The following is a 20,250-nucleotide window of genomic DNA, read 5'->3' on the forward strand; positions in this document are numbered from 1 at the left end:
ACAACATACTACAACATGCAATAGGAATGATTATGGATTACTATAAAAGAATAATTGTTCGGTCACGATTCTTCAATTACTCCATGAAGATTTGTTGCTTATTAGCATTGTCATGCCCTTCTTATTTGCGGGTGCTTCAACTATTCCTAATTAATCCGACAAAATTAACCACGTAGTTATATATTTTGCTGTGTTTTGACATTTCTTTGATGGTTTTCAAGAAAAAGAAGTGAATGTAATTTTTTTAGGAAAGTGAACGTAATTTCATATTGCAAGTACACGCAAACACTACCTTTCATCAAACAATTTTACTCGGCTAAGATGCAGAGAACTATAAGCTATACATAACTTTCATTGTGTCGAGAGTTCTACATGGTATGTACATACCTGGATTCGGCGGTCCGGCAAGCAACCCAGTAAACTCAACCCTGTACCGACCCTTCAAGCCTTGATGAGTCGTAGTTATAGGGAGCAAAAAAGCTGGGCATAAGTTAGGACAAAATCGTTAAGATATAGGACACCTCTCACATCAGCGGCGGTGATGAGGCGTAGGCTGGAGCTGCTGCTGCGGCGGTGCCACGGTGAGGTGTGGTTGTCTCGCGTCTGCAATCCCCAGCCATCCGGCCGCCGCAAACTGCTGGCGATGAGGTTTTAAGGCGATTGGCCTAAAAAAAGGCGAACAGCCTGCAGGCGATTGTCATCGTGCGTGATGTAAACCCACGAAATCACTCCCCCACGTTACGCCGCAAAATCCGCTCTTGATCCCTGGTCGATGGATCTCTCCAAAACGTAACCAGTGCAGGTAAACTAGGCCCAGTTATAACATTTTACAAACTGTATTAGCACAGGCCCAGTCATATTAACTGGCAGACTTGGGGGCCCCTCGGGGGCCCGGGGCGGCCGCCCCCCTGCCCCGGGTAGCAACTCCAACGGTTCTGATCTACGGCGATCTTCACTTCAGGGCTCCACGAAAATCCTTGCGCTGGATTGATTTTTCTCGAGAAAGAGACAAGACGGAGTCAGAGGAGATCAAGCAACCACCAGAAAGCAAAGTCTTGATCTAATTACTACATGAACAAGGTGCTACTTTCCGATTTTATTTTTGCAAACAACAAAAGCTATCATCAGGAACTTGTACCTTTGGCATTTGTCTTCAGGCAAGCAACAACCAGAAGAACATCAACATCTTCTTGGTTGTGGCATAACACATCCCTCCCCGCCTAGTCTCCGTCGCGTACAACCTCTGGCTGGAGGTCGTGGCAGCGGCGCCCAACCCGCAACTGAGGCGGCGCCCACGGCGCAGTCATGGTCTTCGGCCTTGGCGCGGGACGGAGGTGCTCACCGCGAGGGCAGCGATACCGGCCAGCGGCGCAGCCTCGACGCTGCTCCCAGGATGGTGGTGCACTGGTGCCTATGGCCATGGCCCCTGGCCGGGCTCTCGCGGAGGCGTGGCCGCCTAGACATGCGGGTGGCGGCATCCGATTTTCGCCGGAGACGCGAGGGGATGCGGCCGCTGCTATAACCATCGGCGGCGCTCGATCGGAGATGGGGGTCGGGGTGGTTCGGGTCTTCGACCTTATCCGTAACCGCTCCACTCCTCTTATGCGGTGCGGCTGTGGATGGGCCGGCCAAAGGCCGTGGAGGCCCAGGCCATGCACCTGGAGCGACCTCCAGCTGCTCTCCGCTCGGCTGTCGGCCGAAAGTTGCACTCACCCGAGTGCGTAAAGGAGCAGAAAAATACCATCGGCCTCGGTTCTTCGATGGATGCGGTGGCGCTCGTCCCGAGCACGCCATCGCGCCGCCGCGCCTGCCATCTTCGACCCCTGCGGTCGTTGAGGTCCTTCGTCTCGGCGCCGACCGACGCGTCCTTCTTCGTCTTCTGTTCAGTCACGGGCGGCTCCTCCAACCATGCGGTTGTTGACGTCGACACCGTCGCGCCACGTCTACTATCGCCGACGCCGGTCAGGCGGCCACCCACCGTTTTCGCCGCGCGCGGGGCATTGTCGTCGCCTCTTGGCCATCGGCGTCCCGCTGGCGAGTCCACCATCAAGCATCCACTCCGATCGCGCCGGCACATGCCCAGTAGCTCTCGAGGTCGCGAACAGCGCCTCCAACGGGGTCTCACCTCCTTCCTGGAGGCTCTTCCGACGAGGATGAACACGGCGGCAGTACCTCTCTCCGTTGGTCTCCGCATGTCTTGGTCTTCGTGGATTGGGGATAGAAAGCTGCATGGGATTTTTCATCTGTGGTCGCTTCCTTATCTGACCAATTGACCAGATGGGCTGCCTAATATGCATTACGTGGCCTACATACATGCGCTGGAAATTTTGGCAACCAACAACACTTGCCAATTTGCTTATTTGCTCTAGCAGTGTTTTAATTCTGTTTCAGAATCTTTTACATTCAGTAAAAAAAACTATTTTAATATTGTTTTTGTTGAGTACCGATGTATTCCAGATCCTAAATTGATGTAATATATTTTCACGTTTGCCACGAGTCGAGATTAATTACGTGTAATGCAATTAAGATTTTAAATCTTTTGCAAAGTATATTCAGTATCTTTATAGTACTGTTTTTCTGTTGAGTACACAGTATTCCGAAATATTTCTATGATGTATCTATTTCTATGTTAAATACATGTCGAGAATAATACATCTATTTGCAATTGAGATTTTCAATTTCTTGCAAATACATATGCAAAATTCAACGTGTCATCCTTAGCAATTTGAGATTCACACTAATGATTTCGAGCCACCTTCTTGAAATCTATTAATTTTGCAACATTAAGATGTATTTATATTACGCAATCTATAATATAAATAAATTACTAGTTTTTCACCGGAGATGTTATGTTCTGTGTGTTTACCACATTGCCATTCTTCATGAACATATCACAGCGGTCGAGATTGATTTCTCCCACACAACAAACTCGTATTTTTTTTTACAATAATACCTCCCTCATTATATTAGGAAAACACAATGTAATGAGTTGGATCTACTGCCCATGTGCAGACTATCTCTATTACTGTGAGATCTGTATGATCTTCAATGTGTTATGTTCCCACAATTGATGTTGAGCATTTTCAAGTTATACACTTGAGTCAAATTTTTGCATTCTTATTACAAAACCATGATGATTTTTAATTTACTTCTTGTAAATTAGTTATCTCTGGCTAGCCCCTATAAGTAATTGATGGCTAACAATTTGAGGATCTTACCCTCAATGCCCAAAACTTACTTAAGCGGGTCATGGACATCAAGATCAGTCTTGCATCCATGGATAGCGCGTGTAGTTCAAGCCACGCCACCGAGACGCAAAGGACCTCAAGGATAATGGTTTGAAACTCACTTCAAACCCTCAACCTGACACCATCAAGCTGTCACGAGACCCTATGAGCATGGAGAGCATGATGGTTGAATATGCATCAACCGACATGTTTAAAGACTATATACATTTAGTCCCTTACTCTATTTAGTGATCTATTTATTTATGTCCATTTATGATGTTCTAATAAGAACACGATTATTGTTGTCACCATGTATTGTATATCACTGATGAGGACATCAATACCATTGTTACACCCACAACCCCTGCTGCTATACATACTGGACCAAATACTAGAGTTCGTGCACGCCAATTGAATTACCAGGTACTTTCATTTCTTAGTAACGATTCTAATTTTCATGAGAATATGATGCTGCCTAAATTGGATACATTTCTTTTGCTTACAAATGAAGGGCCTAGCTTGGACAAGAAAGATGAACCTTGGAGCAAGTTCAAGCATGGAGATGATGGCATGCGCAAGGGGAACAAGAACAGAGTTACAAGTGATGATTCCAGGACTTTGAAGCCACCATAATAAGTGCATGAAGCCTTGGACGAAATATACAAGATGCCACTTCATAAATTTCCACCAGAGGCTATTCTAGATGCTGCGTCACCTTATTTTTAGGCCTGGCACATGTAATTTCGAAATACTTGATTATAGGCTGTTTTTAGAGTCCGTATGTGTGGGGAAACAAGAGTTAGGGTTGGTTTCGGACCCCTCCTCCAGGGGCCACGAAATTCCCCCCTCTTTCCTCCATATATACAACCCTTAGGGTATCGTTTAGACTTTGAGTTTTGTTTAGATTAAAAGTTTGCCATAGCTGCAACTTCGCGTACTTCGTTTGTGTTCAACGACCAGACAAAGGCGTCACAGAACCCCACCTTGATCAATAAAGTTTTCATCTTCACAATATCCAGATTGCAATCTTAGTTTCTTGCTTGTTCTTCGTTTGCTTGCAGGAAATAGACCTTCGTGGTCAGGTTGATCGTGTTCCGACGTGGTCAATAACCTCTCAGAGTTGGTTTAGCGATTGCTAAGGCGCGACGTCCTCGCATATTCATAGTCGGATCGTGAAAGTCTACTCCAATACGATAATCACCATTTCATTGAAAGACGGGACACCTTTGCCTCAATCAATCACAATATACTATATCAACACTTTGATACAAATACATTTGTATGTATTTTATATATCTGACAATGATTTTCATATTGAGAATCTTCATGCCTATATAGAGATTTGTACGAGAGTCATTCCAATGAAAAATGATATGTGCCTTGTGGACATATGCACCATGAACTTTATACTCAGGGAAGTCCAATGTTTCGACACTCATTGAGAGAAAGGAGATATTTAAATCGCTAGACGCGATGAGCTATTTGTTGGCTCAACTCGAGTCATATTTACTATCCCTGTGGGTACTCGAGTAACGTCGGGATGCTTTATTGCTTACAAGGTTTAACTCGTACCCTACTAAATTATGAAGGTATCCGTCAAACTAGTTTCCATAGCGAAACTTATGATGACAACAAAGAGAAATAACTTCTCTTTACCATGTGCAATGGATATAGCAAGCACATTCTATGTGTATCATCTGAATTGTACTACACATACGACACAACCCATAGCACATGTTGTGTACGAGATAGTTTTCCAGAGTGTCTTGTACATGACAAACTTGGCATACTCGCCTTGGTCATCGAGACATTGGGTTGAAACTGAAACTATCAACAATTCCAATAGTTTATGATTATTATGATACTAAATTCTAATAACATTTGGATTTTATGTGCACTACAAGTGACATATGGAAGCTAATTTTAAGGCTCGCACACCTTAAAGTCTATGCTGAACCACTCAGACTTCTTGAATGCATCAAGTCGAGGTAAGTGGCTATTCCCAGCCATTGAGTGGACTATTCAGGTATTCCATGGTTCTAAAAGACATATCTACATGATGGTCTTAAGTGTGTGCTTTATTCACACAAAACCATTGGCTCATTATCCTGACATCGATTTCAAGCAAATCGAATGTATAACATTGCAGAATTCTCCTTGAGGGCCTTCTCTATGGCCTTTGGATTGAAGTTTAGCAATTTGTCCTAATGTCTAGACTAAAATGGTTTGGTAGAATCCTATTCAAAGAGTTAATCTCATTGCATTATCTTTACTTTGGAATTGCAACTTACCAACTTTACGTTGGAGTCATGCAGTTTTACACGCTCATGATAGAACTGCATAATATTATTCCCCTCTATCTTTGATATGTGGATATCTACCAAGTATTTCCTATCTGCGGTAATTCGGTTGCATACCGATATCACCACCCGACATACATCATTGGCCCCTCAACATATAGTTGGGATCTATGTGAGGAATACTTGTATTTTCGTCAATACCTCAAGCCCCTCGCTTGGGGAGTTATTCAAGGCTAGTATGCTGATTCAATGAGGAACATTTCCATGCATTAGGGGGAGATTTCAAGTACCATAAAGAATGCTAGGAAATTAGTGGAATGTTCAACACATTTCTGCCTCAAATCCACGTACTCAATGAGATCTGAACCATGCGTTCAGAAGATTTGCAACACATTGCAAATAACCTGCCAGATTCATTTACTAACTATAAAGGTGTCACACAATCCTACAATCCTGCAAAAGTACGCCTAAAAGAGTGGAGGTACCAGCAAAATCCACTCCACTCTGGGAGAAATACATCAGGATTCAGCTTCTCGCAAGCAAGGATATCAAGGCCTGTGAATCAGTAAATGCAAGTCAACTTCACATTGGCAGACACCTAATGGATAGTATACGCCCAGTGGACGGGAAACCTCCACCAACCCAGGTCATGGTGCACACAATGACCGGGACATTGAAATACCCGACTCAATCGCATTGGGAAATCGCGAGCAATCACCATGGGTAACGATATTTCCATCAACTATATATTGATATATAGATTCTAGAGAAACATAGAGCCATAAGTCTACAATTGTCGACATACATTTCTCAACCAGATTGAAAAAAAAGCTTTTCAAGTGATTCAGATCCAAAGACCATGGCCATGGCAAAGTGTGAACAACACTCAGACTGAACTCAAGCAAAGGGTATAATCTAGGTAGAAATAATATTGCTCAGTAACGGGAAGGTATTCATAAGCAATACCTACACCAGTTTTCTTCTGGAAACAGAATTGAGAACAATGAAGTGGTGAAACATAGAGCAAGTATTGTAGCACAAGGGTTCACGCAGATACCCAACTATTCTCCAGAGCTGGAATATCTTTCCGATAACTTATATCATTGGCAATACAAAATCATCTATCTGTGTAGTTGATAGATGTAGTGATTACATATACATGTGGACCACTAGATTCAGACATATATTATTGATTCCCGATGGAATCTCACTTTTGAATCGAAATGCAAAATGCAACATACATTGTGTAAAAATCAGTAAGTCACCATACGACTTATTGTTGTCAATACATATGGTACAACCGACTTAGTGAGTTCCTTATACACAAAGATTACTCCTACAATAATGATTATCCATGTTTATGTGTCTGCAATGATGACACGTGTAATAATCTAAATGATGGAATTTAAAATGGAGGATTTGGGTAAACCAAAATACCACTCGTTACTACAAATTGAACACCTTCATTCATACATTATGGTATACTATGTTGTCTATATCCATAATATATTGGAGAAACTCATTGTGGAAAAATCTTATCCATCCATAACTCTCATGGTAGTTCATTCTCTAGACGTAGAGAAAGATCTATTTAGACCAAGAGATGATGGAAATGAGATATTGGGACTCAACGTTCCATAATGCCATTGGATCCACCAAACACAATTGGTTGGTACTCAAGAATATCTTTCGATATCTCCAAGGCATCAAACATCTCGTCCTATTTTTTTAGTTTCATAGAAATGTGAACACCCGATATCATTGGATACATCGATCAGATCTCCACAATGTCAGATGGTAGACAAGCTTAGTGTTCCTACTAGGTGTGGTAGCCCTCTCATGAAGAGTCTTCGAAACAGACTGCATGGCTACATCCACCAACCATTATCTCAACAATAATTTTTCTTGTGTTGCCCGGATGCAAACAGGTTACGTAATAAGCAATATCACTATATTGCATATGTTGCAAGTCAAATCATGTGACTAATTTGTTCACCAAGTCTCTACCAACTTCTACATTCCAGAAATATGTTCATGGAATTGGTATGTGATGGCTTCGAAATTTTCAAGAATTAGGGGGAGTATCTTCCTAAAATTATCCCTGTTTAAAGCATCACATTATACTCTCTTTTTTTCCTTCATGAGTTTACTTCGTAGCTACTCATAAAGGTTTTTAATGAGGTAATATCAACATAAGATCATATGTCATACTTTCAATTTTCCCCACCGGGGTTTTTTAAGAAAGTATATACGGCATGTTTATTGTTCTCCAAACTCCATGTTTCTCACATATCGAGTTAAAGGAGATGATAATTATTGATATGTTGCATCATTTTCTCCTTATTTTTCCCACTGGGTTTGCGGGAGTTTTAGCAACATATCCTACACTACTCCTCACATTTTTCCACATGGGTTTTGGAGGAGAATTAATCAAAGATGATGGATCCTTATGTAGTCAAGCGGTGATTAGGGGGAGTGTTAAGAATAATAACCCGGTGTTATTAGGGGATAAATCCCCGCTCTCCCGCATGTTTATCCCACGACGTGGGAACCCTCGTAGCGGTTACTCCCTGGAACGTCGCCTCTGGGAACCGATGTATCCCTTGAAGGCATCCATCCATGATGTATATAAGGATTCATTCCCATCAATAAAGAATACTAATTCAATTACATTGATTGTTGATTCTCTCTCGATCTCAATTATTTACATTTCTATCCTTAGTTGGAGGAGAAGGATAGGAGAGAGAATGTAAGTGGGCTCTCATGCAAGAGCCAGCTGCAGCACATGCTCCTAGGCACTGTATAAGAGTGGAAGGTGAGCCATGTATTAATAAAGTAGCACATTGATAGAGGCAAAGGTGTCCCGTCTTTCGATGAGATGGTGGCTATCGTTTTGAAGGAAGTAGAGTTTGACGATCCGACTACGAACGTGTGATACATCCATTTTGCATCATGCTTTTATATTGATATTTATTGCATTATGGGCTGTTATTACACATTATGTCACAATACTTATGCCTATTCTCTCTTATTTTACAAGGTTTACATGAAGAGGGAGAATGCCGGCAGCTGGAATTCTGGGCTGGAAAAGGAGCAAATATTAGAGACTTATTCTGCACAACTCCAAAAGTCCTGAAACTTCACGGGAGCATGTTTCAGAATATTTATAAAAAATATAGGGCGAAAGAAGTACCAGAGGGGGCCACCCACCGTCCACGAGGGTGGGGGGGCGCGCCCCCTCCCTCGTGGGTATATAAGGATTCATTCCCATCAATAAAGAATACTAATTCAATTACATTGATTGTTGATTCTCTCTCGATCTCAATTATTTACATTTCTATCCATAGTTGGAGGAGAAGGATAGGAGAGAGAATGTAAGTGGGCTCTCATGCAAGAGCCAGCTGCAGCACATGCTCCTAGGCACTGTATAAGAGTGGAAGGGAGCCATGTATTAATAAAGTAGCACATTGATAGAGGCAAAGGTGTCCCGTCTTTCGATGAGATGGTGGCTATCGTTTTGGAGGAAGTAGACTTTGACGATCCGACTACGAACGTGTGATACATCCATTTTGCATCATGCTTTTATATTGATATTTATTGCATTATGGGCTGTTATTACACATTATGTCACAATACTTATGCCTATTCTCTCTTATTTTACAAGGTTTACATGAAGAGGGAGAATGCCGGCAGCTGGAATTCTGGGCTGGAAAAGGAGCAAATATTAGAGACTTATTCTGCACAACTCCAAAAGTCCTGAAACTTCACGGGAGCATGTTTTAGAATATTTATAAAAAATATAGGGCAAAAGAAGTACCAGAGGGGGCCACCCACCGTCCACGAGGGTGGGGGGGCGCGCCCCCTCCCTCATGGGCCCCCTGGTTTCTTTCGTTGAAAAAAAATCATAAGCAAGCTCATGGGATGAAACTCCGCCTCCACGAGGCGGAACCTTGGCGGAACCAATCTAGGGCTCCGTCGGAGCTGTTCTGCCGGGGAAACTTCCCTCCGGGAGGGAGAAATCATCACCATCGTCATCACCAACGATCCTCTCATTGGGAGGGGGTCAATCTCCATCAACATCTTCACCAGCACCATCTCATCTCAAACCCTAGTTCATCTCTTGTATCCAATCTTTTTCCCAAAGCCTTAGATTGGTACCTGTGGGTTGCTAGTAGTGTTGATTACTCCTTGTAGTTGATGCTAGTTGGTTTACTTGGTGGAAGATCATATGTTCAGATCCATTATGCATATTAATACCCCTCTGATTATGAACATGAATATGCTTTGTGAGTAGTTAAGTTTGATCCTGAGGACATGGGAGAAGTCTTGCTATAAGTAGTCATGTGAATTTGGTATTCGTTCGATATTTTGATGAGATGTATGTTGTCTCTCCTCTAGTGGTGTCATGTGAACGTCGACTACATGTCACTTCACCATTGTTTGGGCCTAGAGAAAGGCATTGGGAAGTAATAAGTAGATGATGGGTTGCTAGAGTGAGAGAAGCTTAAACCCTAGTTTATGCGTTGCTTCATAAGGGTCTGATTTGGATCCATATGTTTCATGCTATGGTTAGGTTTACCTTAATACTTCTGTTGTAGTTGCAGATGCTTGCAATAGTTGTTAATCATAAGTGGGATGCTTGTCCAAGGAAGGACAGTACCCAAGCACTGGTCCACCCACATATCAAATTATCAAAGTACCAAACGCGAATCATATGAACGTGGTGAAAACTAGCTTGACGATAATTCCCATGTGTCCTCAAGAGCGTTTTCCTTTATATAAGAGTTTCTCCAGGCTTGTCTTTTGCTACAAAAAGGATTGGGACATCTTGCTGAACCTTATTTACTTTTAGTATTTGTTACCTGTTACAAATTACCTTATCACAAAACTACCTGTTACCGATAATTTCAGTGCTTGCAGAGAATACCTTACTGAAAACTGCTTATCATTTTCTTCTGCTCCTCGTTGGGTTCGACACTCTTACTTATCGAAAGTACTACGATAGAACCCCTACACTTGTGGGTCATCAAGACTCTTTTCTGGTGCCGTTGCCGGGGAGTGAAGTGACTTTGGTAGGTAGAATTTGGTAAGGAAAAATTTATATAGTGTGTTGAAATTTACTGTCACTTGTTACTATGGAACATAATCCTTTGAGGGGCTTGTTCGGGGTATCTTCACCCCGACCAGTAGAGCAAAGAGTTGTTCCTCAACCTACTGAACCTACTGAAAATGTTTACTTTGAAATTCCTTCGGGTATGATAGAGAAACTGCTAGCTATTCCTTTTACATGAGATGAAAAATTGCATCCCGATTTGCACCTAATCTATGTGGATGAAGTTTGTGGATTATTTAAGCTTGCAGGTATGCCCTAGTATGTTATCAAGAAGAAGGTCTTACCTTTATCTTTGAAGGGAGAGGCATTGACATGGTTTAGGCTATGTGATGATATGGGATCATGGAACTATAACTGATTGAAATTGGAATTTCATCAGAAGTTTTATCCTATGCATCTTGTTCATCGTGATCGTAATTATATATATAATTTTTGGCCTCGCGAAGGAGAAAGCATCGCTCAAGCTTGGGGGAGGCTTAAGTCAATGTTATATTCATGCCCCAATCATGAGCTCTCAAAAGAAATGATTATTCAAAAATTTTATGCTCGGCTTTCTCTCAGTAATCGCTCCATGCTCGACACTTCTTGTACTGGATCTTTTATGGTGAATACTATTGAATTCAAATAGGATTTATTGGAAATAATTAAATGCAACTCTGAAGATTGGGACCTCGACGAAGGTAAGGAGTCAGGTATAACACCCAAGTTTGATTGTGTTAAATCTTTTATGGATACCGATGCTTTCCATGAATTTAGCACTAAATATAGACTTGACTCTGAGATAGTAGCTTCTTTCTGTGAATCCTTTGCTACTCATGTTGATCTCCCTAAGGAGAAGTGGTTTAAATATAATCCTCCAATTGAAGTAAAAGTAGTTGCACCTATTAAAGTTGAAGAAAAGACTGTCACTTATAATGATCATGTTGTTCCCACTGCTTATATTGAGAAACCACCTTTCCCTGTTAGAATAAAGGATCATGCTAAAGCTTCAACTGTGGTTCGTAAGAGCAATACTAGAACACCTACTCCCTCTGAGCAAATTAAAGTTGAACCTAGTGTTGCTATGGTTAAATATCTCTTGGCCGATAATATTGATGGACATGTTATTTACTTCTGTAATGAAGCTGCTAGAATTGCTAGACCTGATACTAAAAATAAACATAGACCTGTTGTAGGCATGCCTATTATTTCTGTTAAAATAGGAGATCATTGCTATCATGCCTTATGTGATATGGGTGCTAGTGCAAGTGCAATACCTCATTCCGTATACAAAGAAATTATGCATGATAGTGCACCTGCTGAGTTAGAAGAAATTGATGTTACAATTAAGCTTGCCAATAGAGACACTATTTCACCTGTTGGGATTATTAGATATGTTGAAGTCTTGTGTGGGAAATTTAAATATCATGCTGATTTTCTTGTTCTCGGTTCCCCACAAGATGACTTTTGTCCCATTATTTTTGGTAGACCCTTCTTGAATACTGTTAATGCTAAGATAGACTGCAATAAGGATATTGTTTCTATTGGTTTAGGGGATATGTCTCATGAGTTTAATTTTGCTAAGTTTCATAGACAACCCCATGATAAAGAATTGCCTAGTAAAGATGAAATTATTGGTCTTGCTTCTATTGCCGTGCCTCCTAATGATCCTTTAGAGCAATATTTGCTAGACCATGAAAATGATATGTTTATGAATGAAAGAAGGGAAATAGATGAAGTATTCTTTAAATAGGGACCTATTTTGAAACACAACTTGCCTGTTGAAATCCTAGGGGATCCTCCTCCACCCAAGGGTGATCCCGTGTTTGAGCTTAAACCTTTACCTGATACTCTTAAATATGCTTATCTTGATGAGAAAGAGATATATCCTGTTATTATTAGTGCTAACCTTTCAGAGCATGAAGAAAATAAATTATTGAAAACTCTGAAGAAGCACCATGCTGCTATTGGATATACTCTTGATGATCTTAAGGGCATTAGTCCCACTCTCTGCCAGCACAAAATAAAATTGGAGAAAGACGCGAAACCGGTTGTTGATCACCAACGACGGTTAAATCCTAAGATGAAAGAAGTGGTAAGAAAAGAAATACTGAAGCTTCTGGAGGAAGGTATAATTTATCCCGTTGCTGATAGTCAGTGGGTAAGCCCTGTTCATTGTGTCCCTAAGAAGGGAGGTATTACTGTTGTTCCTAATGATAAAGATGAATTGATCCCACAAACAATTGTTACAGGTTATAGAATGGTAATTGATTTCCGCAAACTAAATAAAGCTACTAAAAAGGATCATTACCCTTTACCTTTTATTGATCAAATGCTAGAAAGACTATCCAAACATACACATTTTTGCTTTCTAGATGGTTATTCTGGTTTCTCCCAAATAGCTGTGTCAAAATAGGATCAAGAAAAGACAACTTTTACTTGTCCTTTCGGTACCTTTGCTTATAGACGTATGCCTTTTGGTTTATGCAATGCACCTGCTACTTTTCAAAGATGTATGACTGCTATATTCTCTGACTTTTGTGAAAAGATTGTTGAGGTTTTCATGGATGATTTCTCCATTTAGGAACCTCCTTTGATGATTGCTTAAGCAACCTTGATCGAGTTTTGCAGAGATGTGAAGAAACTAATCTTGTCTTGAATTGGGAGAAGTGCCACTTTATGGTTAATGAAGGTATTGTCTTGGGGCATAAAATTTCTGAAAGAGGTATTGAAGTTGATAAAGCTAAAGTTGATGCTATTGAAAAGATGTCGTGTCCGAAGGACATTAAAGGTATAAGAAGCTTCCTTGGTCATGCCGGTTTTTATAGGAAGTTCATTAAGGACTTCTCTAAAATTTCTCGGCCTCTAACTAATCTCTTACAAAAAGATGTTCCTTTTGTCTTTGATGATGACTGTGTAGAAGCATTTGAAATACTTAAGAAAGCTTTGGTTTATGCACCTATTGTTCAACCTCCTGATTGGAATTTACCATTTGAAATTATGTGTGATGCTAGTGATTATGCTGTAGGGGCTGTTCTAGGACAAATAGTTGATAAGAAATTAAATGTTATTCAATATGCTAGTAAAACTCTAGACTGTGCCCAGAGAAACTATGCTACTACTGAAAAAGAATTTTTAGCAGTTATATTTGTTTGTGATAAGTCCAGACCTTACATTGTTGATTCTAAAGTAACCGTTCACACTGATCATGCTGCTATTAAATATCTTATGGAAAAGAAAGATGCTAAACCTAGACTTATTAGATGGGTTCTCTTAGTACAAGAATTTGATTTGCATATCATTGATAGAAAGGGAGCTGAGAACCCCGTTGCAGACAACTTGTATAGGTTAGAGAATGTTCTTGAGGATCCACTACCTATTGATGATAGCTTTCCTGATGAACAATTAGCTGTCATAAATGCTTCTCGTACTGCTCCATGGTATGCTGATTATGCTAATTACATTGTTGCTAAATTTATACCACCTAGTCTCACATACCATCAAAAGAAAAAGTTCTTCTATGATTTAAGACATTACTTTTGGGATGACCCACATCTTTATAAAGAAGGAGTAGATGGTGTTATTAGACATTGTGTACCTGAGCATGAACAGGAACAGATCCTACACAAGTGTCACTCCGAGGCTTATGGAGGACACCATGCTGGAGACAGAACTGCACATAAGGTATTGCAATCTGGTTTTTATTGGCCTACTCTCTTCAAAGATGCCCGTAAGTTTGTCTTGTCTTGTGATGAATGTCAAAGGATTGGTAATATTAGTAGACGTCAAGAAATGCCTATGAATTATTCACTTGTTATTGAACCATTTAATGTTTGGGGCTTTGATTATATGGGACCTTTTCCTTCCTCTAATGGGTACACACATATTTTAGTTGCTGTTGATTACGTTACTAAGTGGGTAGAAGCTATTCCAACTAGTAGTGCTGATCATAACACCTCTATTAAGATGATTAAATAAGTTATGTTTCTGAGGTTTGGAGTCCCTAGATACTTAATGACTGATGGTGGTTCACATTTTATTCATGGTGCTTTTCGTAAAATGCTTGCTAAGTATGATGTTACTCATAGAATTGCATCTCCATATCATCCATAGTCTAGTGGTCAAGTAGAATTAAGTAATAGAGAACTTAAATTAATCTTGCAAAAGACTGTTAATAGATCTAGAAAATTGGTCCAAGAAACTTGATGATGCATTATGGGCCTATAGAACTGCATATAAAAATCCTATAGGTATGTCTCTGTATAAAATGGTTTATGGAAAAGCATGTCACTTACCTCTTGAACTAGAACATAAGGCATATTGGTCCATTAAAGAGCTCAATTATGATTTCAAACTTGCCGATGAGAAGAGGCTTTTTGACATTAGCTCACTTGATGAATGGAGAGCCCAGGCTTATGAGAATGCCAAACTATTTAAAGAAAAAGTTAAAAGATGGCATGACAAAAGGATACAAAAACATGAGTTTAATGTAGGAGATTATGTATTATTATACAACTCTCGTTTAAGATTTTTTGCAGGAAAACTTCTCTCTAAACGGGAAGGTCCTTACGTCATTGAGGAGGTCTACCATTCTGGTGCTATAAAAATCAACAACTTCGAAGGCAGAAACCCGAGGGTGGTGAACGGTCAAAGAATCAAACATTATATCTCAGGTAATCCCATAAATGTTGAAACTACTGTTATTGAAACCGTAACCCCGGAGGAATACATAAGGGACACTTTCCAAAACGTTCCAGACCCCCAAAAGGAAGAGGTATGAGGTACGGTAAGTAAACTGACTCCAAAACAATTCTAATAGCAGTTTTTCTCCGTTTTGGAATATTTAAGTAAATAGGAAAATAAGAAGTAGTCTGGAAAGGACACAAGGCTTCCACGAGGGTCGAGGGCGCGCCCTACCCCCTAGGCGCGCCCCCCTGCCTCGTGTGCTCTTCGGACTCCGTTTTCTTGCATGATACTTCTTTTGGTCGGTAAAAAATCACTATATAATCTCCCGAAGGTTTTGACAACCGTACCACGCAAATATCTTCTGTCTTTGTTTCGAGCTGTTTCTGCGGCAGATTTAGAGCAAGATGTCTTCTCAAGAGTCAGTCGGGGAGAGTCGGGTGTCTCATCCGACACCGGGGCCAAGAGCAAACAGCGATGCTGACCACTTTGGTCCATCAACCGAGGAAGAGATGGAGGCCGACTTGAAAAGGATAGATGCCATGGAGGAGGATTAAGAAGTTACTTCTCATTTCCGAGCCGGATTCACGATGGGAGAACTATAGAGCTCTGCCATTCCAAACTCAGTCATCCCTTCCAACATTAGATTTCTTTCTTATGAAAATATGAAAAGAGTGTTACTTGTTCTCCTGCAGCTATGCAACATCCTTGGGTGAAAGGAGCTTTAGCCGTCACGGGAAAGCTCCATAAGGAAATAATGGACCTCAAGCAGCAAGTCAATAAGCTCGAGGAAGAGAATCGTATCCTGAGGGGCATCATCGCCAAGAATATCACATCACCACCCCCGAAGAAGGAGACATAAACACATGGGTATGGGCACTCCCCTTGGCAACTGCCAAGCTTGGGGGAGTGCCCCGGTATCGTATCACCATCACACCTTTATCTTTACCGTTTTTCTTAGTTCGATCCTTTTGGTAATATCTTGATCTAGTAGAATAAAGTTTTAGTATGATCTAGTTTTGAGTTTTGCTTTATGATCCTTCTATGTAATCGAGTCCGTGAGCTATATATAAAAAAGATTAGTGTTGAGTCAAGGGCTTGGTTATTTTGCTATGATCTCGAGGGAATAAAATAAAAAAGAAAAGAATAAAAAGAAATAAAGAGATCATATGGATCTTATGGAGAGTAATGACTTCACATATAAAGAGTATGATGAATAAAAGTTGTTGAGAGTTGACAAACATAGTTTTGGTCATCGTTGCAATTAATAGGAAGTAATAAGGAAAGAGAGGTTTTCACATATAAATATACTATCTTGGACATCTTTTATGATTGTGAGCACTCATTAAAATATGACATGCTAAAAAGTTGATGTTGGACAAGGAAGATAACGTAATGGGTTATGTTTCCTTACATCTGAAATAAATTATATTGTCATGGATCATCCAACATGTTGAGCTTGCCTTTCTCTCTCATGCTAGCCAAATTCTTTGCACCAAGTAGAGATACTACTTGTGCTTCCAAATATCCTTAAACCTAGTTTTGCCATGAGAGTCCACCATATCTACCTATGGATTGAGTAAGATCCTTCAAGTAAGTTGTCATCACTGCAAGCAATAAAATTGCTCTCTAAATATGTATGATTTATTAGTGTGGAGAAAATAAGCTTTATACGATCTTGTGATGTGGAAGAAATAAAAGCGACGGACTGCATAATAAAGGTCCATATCACAAGTGGCAATATAAAGTCACGTTCTTTTGCATTAAGATTTTGTGCATCCAACCATAAAAGCACATGACAACTTCTGCTTCCCTCTGCGAAGGGCCTATCTTTTATTCTTGTCTTATACTTCATGCAAAGAGTCATGGTGATCTTCACCTTTCCTTTTTACATTTTATCCTTTGGCAAACACGATGTGTTGGAAAGATCCTGATATATATAGCTAATTGGATGTGAGTTTTCATGAACTATTATTGTTGACATTACCCTTGAGGTAAAAGGTTGGGAGGCAAAACTATAAGCCCCTATCTTTCTCTGTGTCCGATTAAAACTTCATAAGCATAAATATCGCGTGAGTGTTAGCAATTGTGAAAGAATAAATGATGGTTGAGTATGTGGACTTGCTGAAAAGCTCTTATTGACTCTTTCTGATGTTCTGATAAATTGCAATTGCCTTAATGACTGAGATTAGAGTTTGTTGGTTCTCAATGAAGTTTATGATTCATACTTGAAATTGTGATTGAATTGTTACTTTAGCATAAGAGATCATATGACAATATATATATATATATATAGGGTCGCGCTATTCGTCACCCTGGGTGAGGAATAGTTATTCTTCACCCCCTCTATTTTATCATCAATGCACCGTAATTTTACGTTCCATAAATTTTGTCTTATTTCCGACGCAAAAAGGAACCATAAGAAAATATATAATCGCCGTAAAAAATGTTTTATGTTATGTAAAATTACAAACGTACAAACATAGTCTAAAATACACATAAACTGCAAATTTTCTTGTTTTATGACCTATATTTTTATTTTCTTATGTCAAATTTCACTTAGTGAATCAATAGGAATGTAACTATTTGAATTCCAAACGTAATTTAATTATGAAATGATCGTAAGATTACCTCGGATGAAGAAAACTTATTCTGCACCCTGGGTGATGAATAGTAACACTATATATATATGTTGCTGTTCTAAGAATGATCATGATGCCCTCATGTCCGTATTTTATTTTTATCGACACCTCTATCTCTAAACATGTGGACATATTTTTCGATTTCGGCTTTCGCTTGAGGACAAGCGAGGTATAAGCTTGGGGGAGTTGATACATCCATTTTGCATCATGCTTTTATATTGATATTTATTGCATTATGGGCTGTTATTACACATTATGTCACAATACTTATGCCTATTCTCTCTTATTTTACAAGGTTTACATGAAGAGGGAGAATGCCGGCAGCTGGAATTCTGGGCTGGAAAAGGAGCAAATATTAGAGACCTATTTGCACAACTCGAAAAGTCCTGGAACTTCACGGGAGCACGTTTCCGATAAAAAAATATTGGGCGAAAGAAGTACCAGAGGGGGGCCACCCACCGTCCACGAGGGTGGGGGGCGCGCCCTACCCCCCTGGGCGCCCCCCTGCCTCGTGGCCCCCCTGGTGGCCCTCTGATGCCATCTTTGGCTATATGGAGTCTTTCGTTGAGAAAAAAAATCATAAGCAAGCTCACGGGACGAAACTCCGCCGCCACAAGGCGGAACCTTGGCAGAACCAATATAGGGCTCCGGCGGAGCTGTTCTGCCGGGGAAACTTCCCTCCGGGAGGGGGAAATCATCACCATCGTCATCACCAACGATCCTCTCATCGGGAGGGGATCAATATCCATCAAAATCTTCACCAACACCATATCATCTCAAACCCTAGTTCATCTCTTGTATCCAATCTTTGTCCCAAAGCCTCAGATTGGTACCTGTGGGTTGCTAGTAGTGTTGATTACTCCTTGTAGTTGATGCTAGTTGGTTTACTTGGTGGAAGATCATATGTTCAGATCCATTATGCATATTAATACCCCTCTGATTATGAACATGAATATGCTTTGTGAGTAGTTAAGTTTGTTCCTGAGGACATGGGAGAAGTCTTGCTATAAGTAGTCATGTGAATTTGGTATTCGTGCAATATTTTGATGAGATGTATGTTGTCTCTCCTCTAGTGGTGTCATGTGAACGTCGACTACATGACACTTCACCATTTTTTGGGCCTAGAGGAAGGCATTGGGAAGTAATAAGTAGATGATGGGTTGCTAGAGTGACAGAAGCTTAAACCCTAGTTTATGCGTTGCTTCGTAAGGGGCTGATTTGGATCCATATGTTTCATGCTATGGTTAGATTTACCTTAATACTTATGTTGTAGTTGTGGATGCTTGCATAGGGGTTAATCATAAGTGGGATGCTTGTCCAAGGAATGATAATACCCAAGCACCGGTCCACCGACTTTCAAATTATTAAAGTACCGAACGCGAATCATATGAACGTGATGAAAACTAGCTTGACGATAATTCACATGTGTCCTCGGGAGCGTTTTCCTTTATATAAGAGTTTGTCCAGGCTTGTCCTTTGCTACAAAAGGATTGGGCCATCTTGTTGCACCTTATTTACTTTTACTATTTGTTACCTGTTACAAATTACCTTATCACAAAACTATCTGTTACCGATAATTTCAGTGCTTGCAGAGAATACCTTACTGAAAACTCCTTATCATTTCCTTTTGCTCCTCGTTGGGTTCGACATTCTTACTTATCGAAAGGACTATGATAGATCCCCTACACTTGTGGGCCATCAACGTGCGAGGAGGTCGCGCCTTAGCAATCGCTAAACCAACCCCGAGAGGTTATTGACTACGCCGGAGCACGATCAACCTGACCACGAGGGTCTATTTCCTGCGAGCAACGAAGAACACGCAAGAAATTGAAATTGCAATCTGGATATTGCGAATATAAGAGGAAAGCTTTATAGATGAAGGTGGGGTTCTGTGACATCTTGGTCTAGTCGTTGAACACAAACGAAGTACGCGAAGTTGCAGCTATGGCGAACTTTTAATCTAAACAAAACCCGAAGTCTAAACGACACCCTAAGGGCTGTATATATGGAGGAAGAGGGGGGGGGGATTTCGTGGCCCTTGGAGGAGGGGTCCGAAACCAACCCTAACTCTTGTTTCCCCACACATACGGACTCTAAAAACAGCCTATACTTAAGTATTTCGAAAATACATGGGCCTGGCCCAATAATAAGGTGACACAGCACCTAGAATAGCCTCTGGATGAAATTTATCAAGTGGCATCTTGTATATTTCGTCCAAGGCTTCATGCACTCCTTATGGTGGCTTCAAAGTCCTGAAATCATCACTTGTAACTCCGTTCTTGATCCCCTTGCGCATGCCATCATCT

The 20,250-nt window shown here is 40.6% G+C and overlaps 1 long non-coding RNA gene across 1 annotated transcript; it reads right to left on the bottom strand.

Moving 5' to 3' along the window:
* Positions 1–322: 322 nt before the first annotated feature.
* Positions 323–4,139, bottom strand: LOC147975566 (uncharacterized). The gene is made up of 2 exons (XR_015600924.1): positions 1,139–4,139; positions 323–982 (listed from the first exon to the last, which is right to left on the bottom strand). It is a non-coding gene; the product is annotated as an uncharacterized LOC147975566 (long non-coding RNA).
* Positions 4,140–20,250: the final 16,111 nt, after the last annotated feature.

Source organism: Triticum urartu, chromosome 4A (genome assembly GCF_056163025.1).
Source record: "Triticum urartu cultivar PI428250 chromosome 4A, HENAU_Tu73, whole genome shotgun sequence".
Classification (NCBI taxonomy): domain Eukaryota; kingdom Viridiplantae; phylum Streptophyta; class Magnoliopsida; order Poales; family Poaceae; genus Triticum; species Triticum urartu.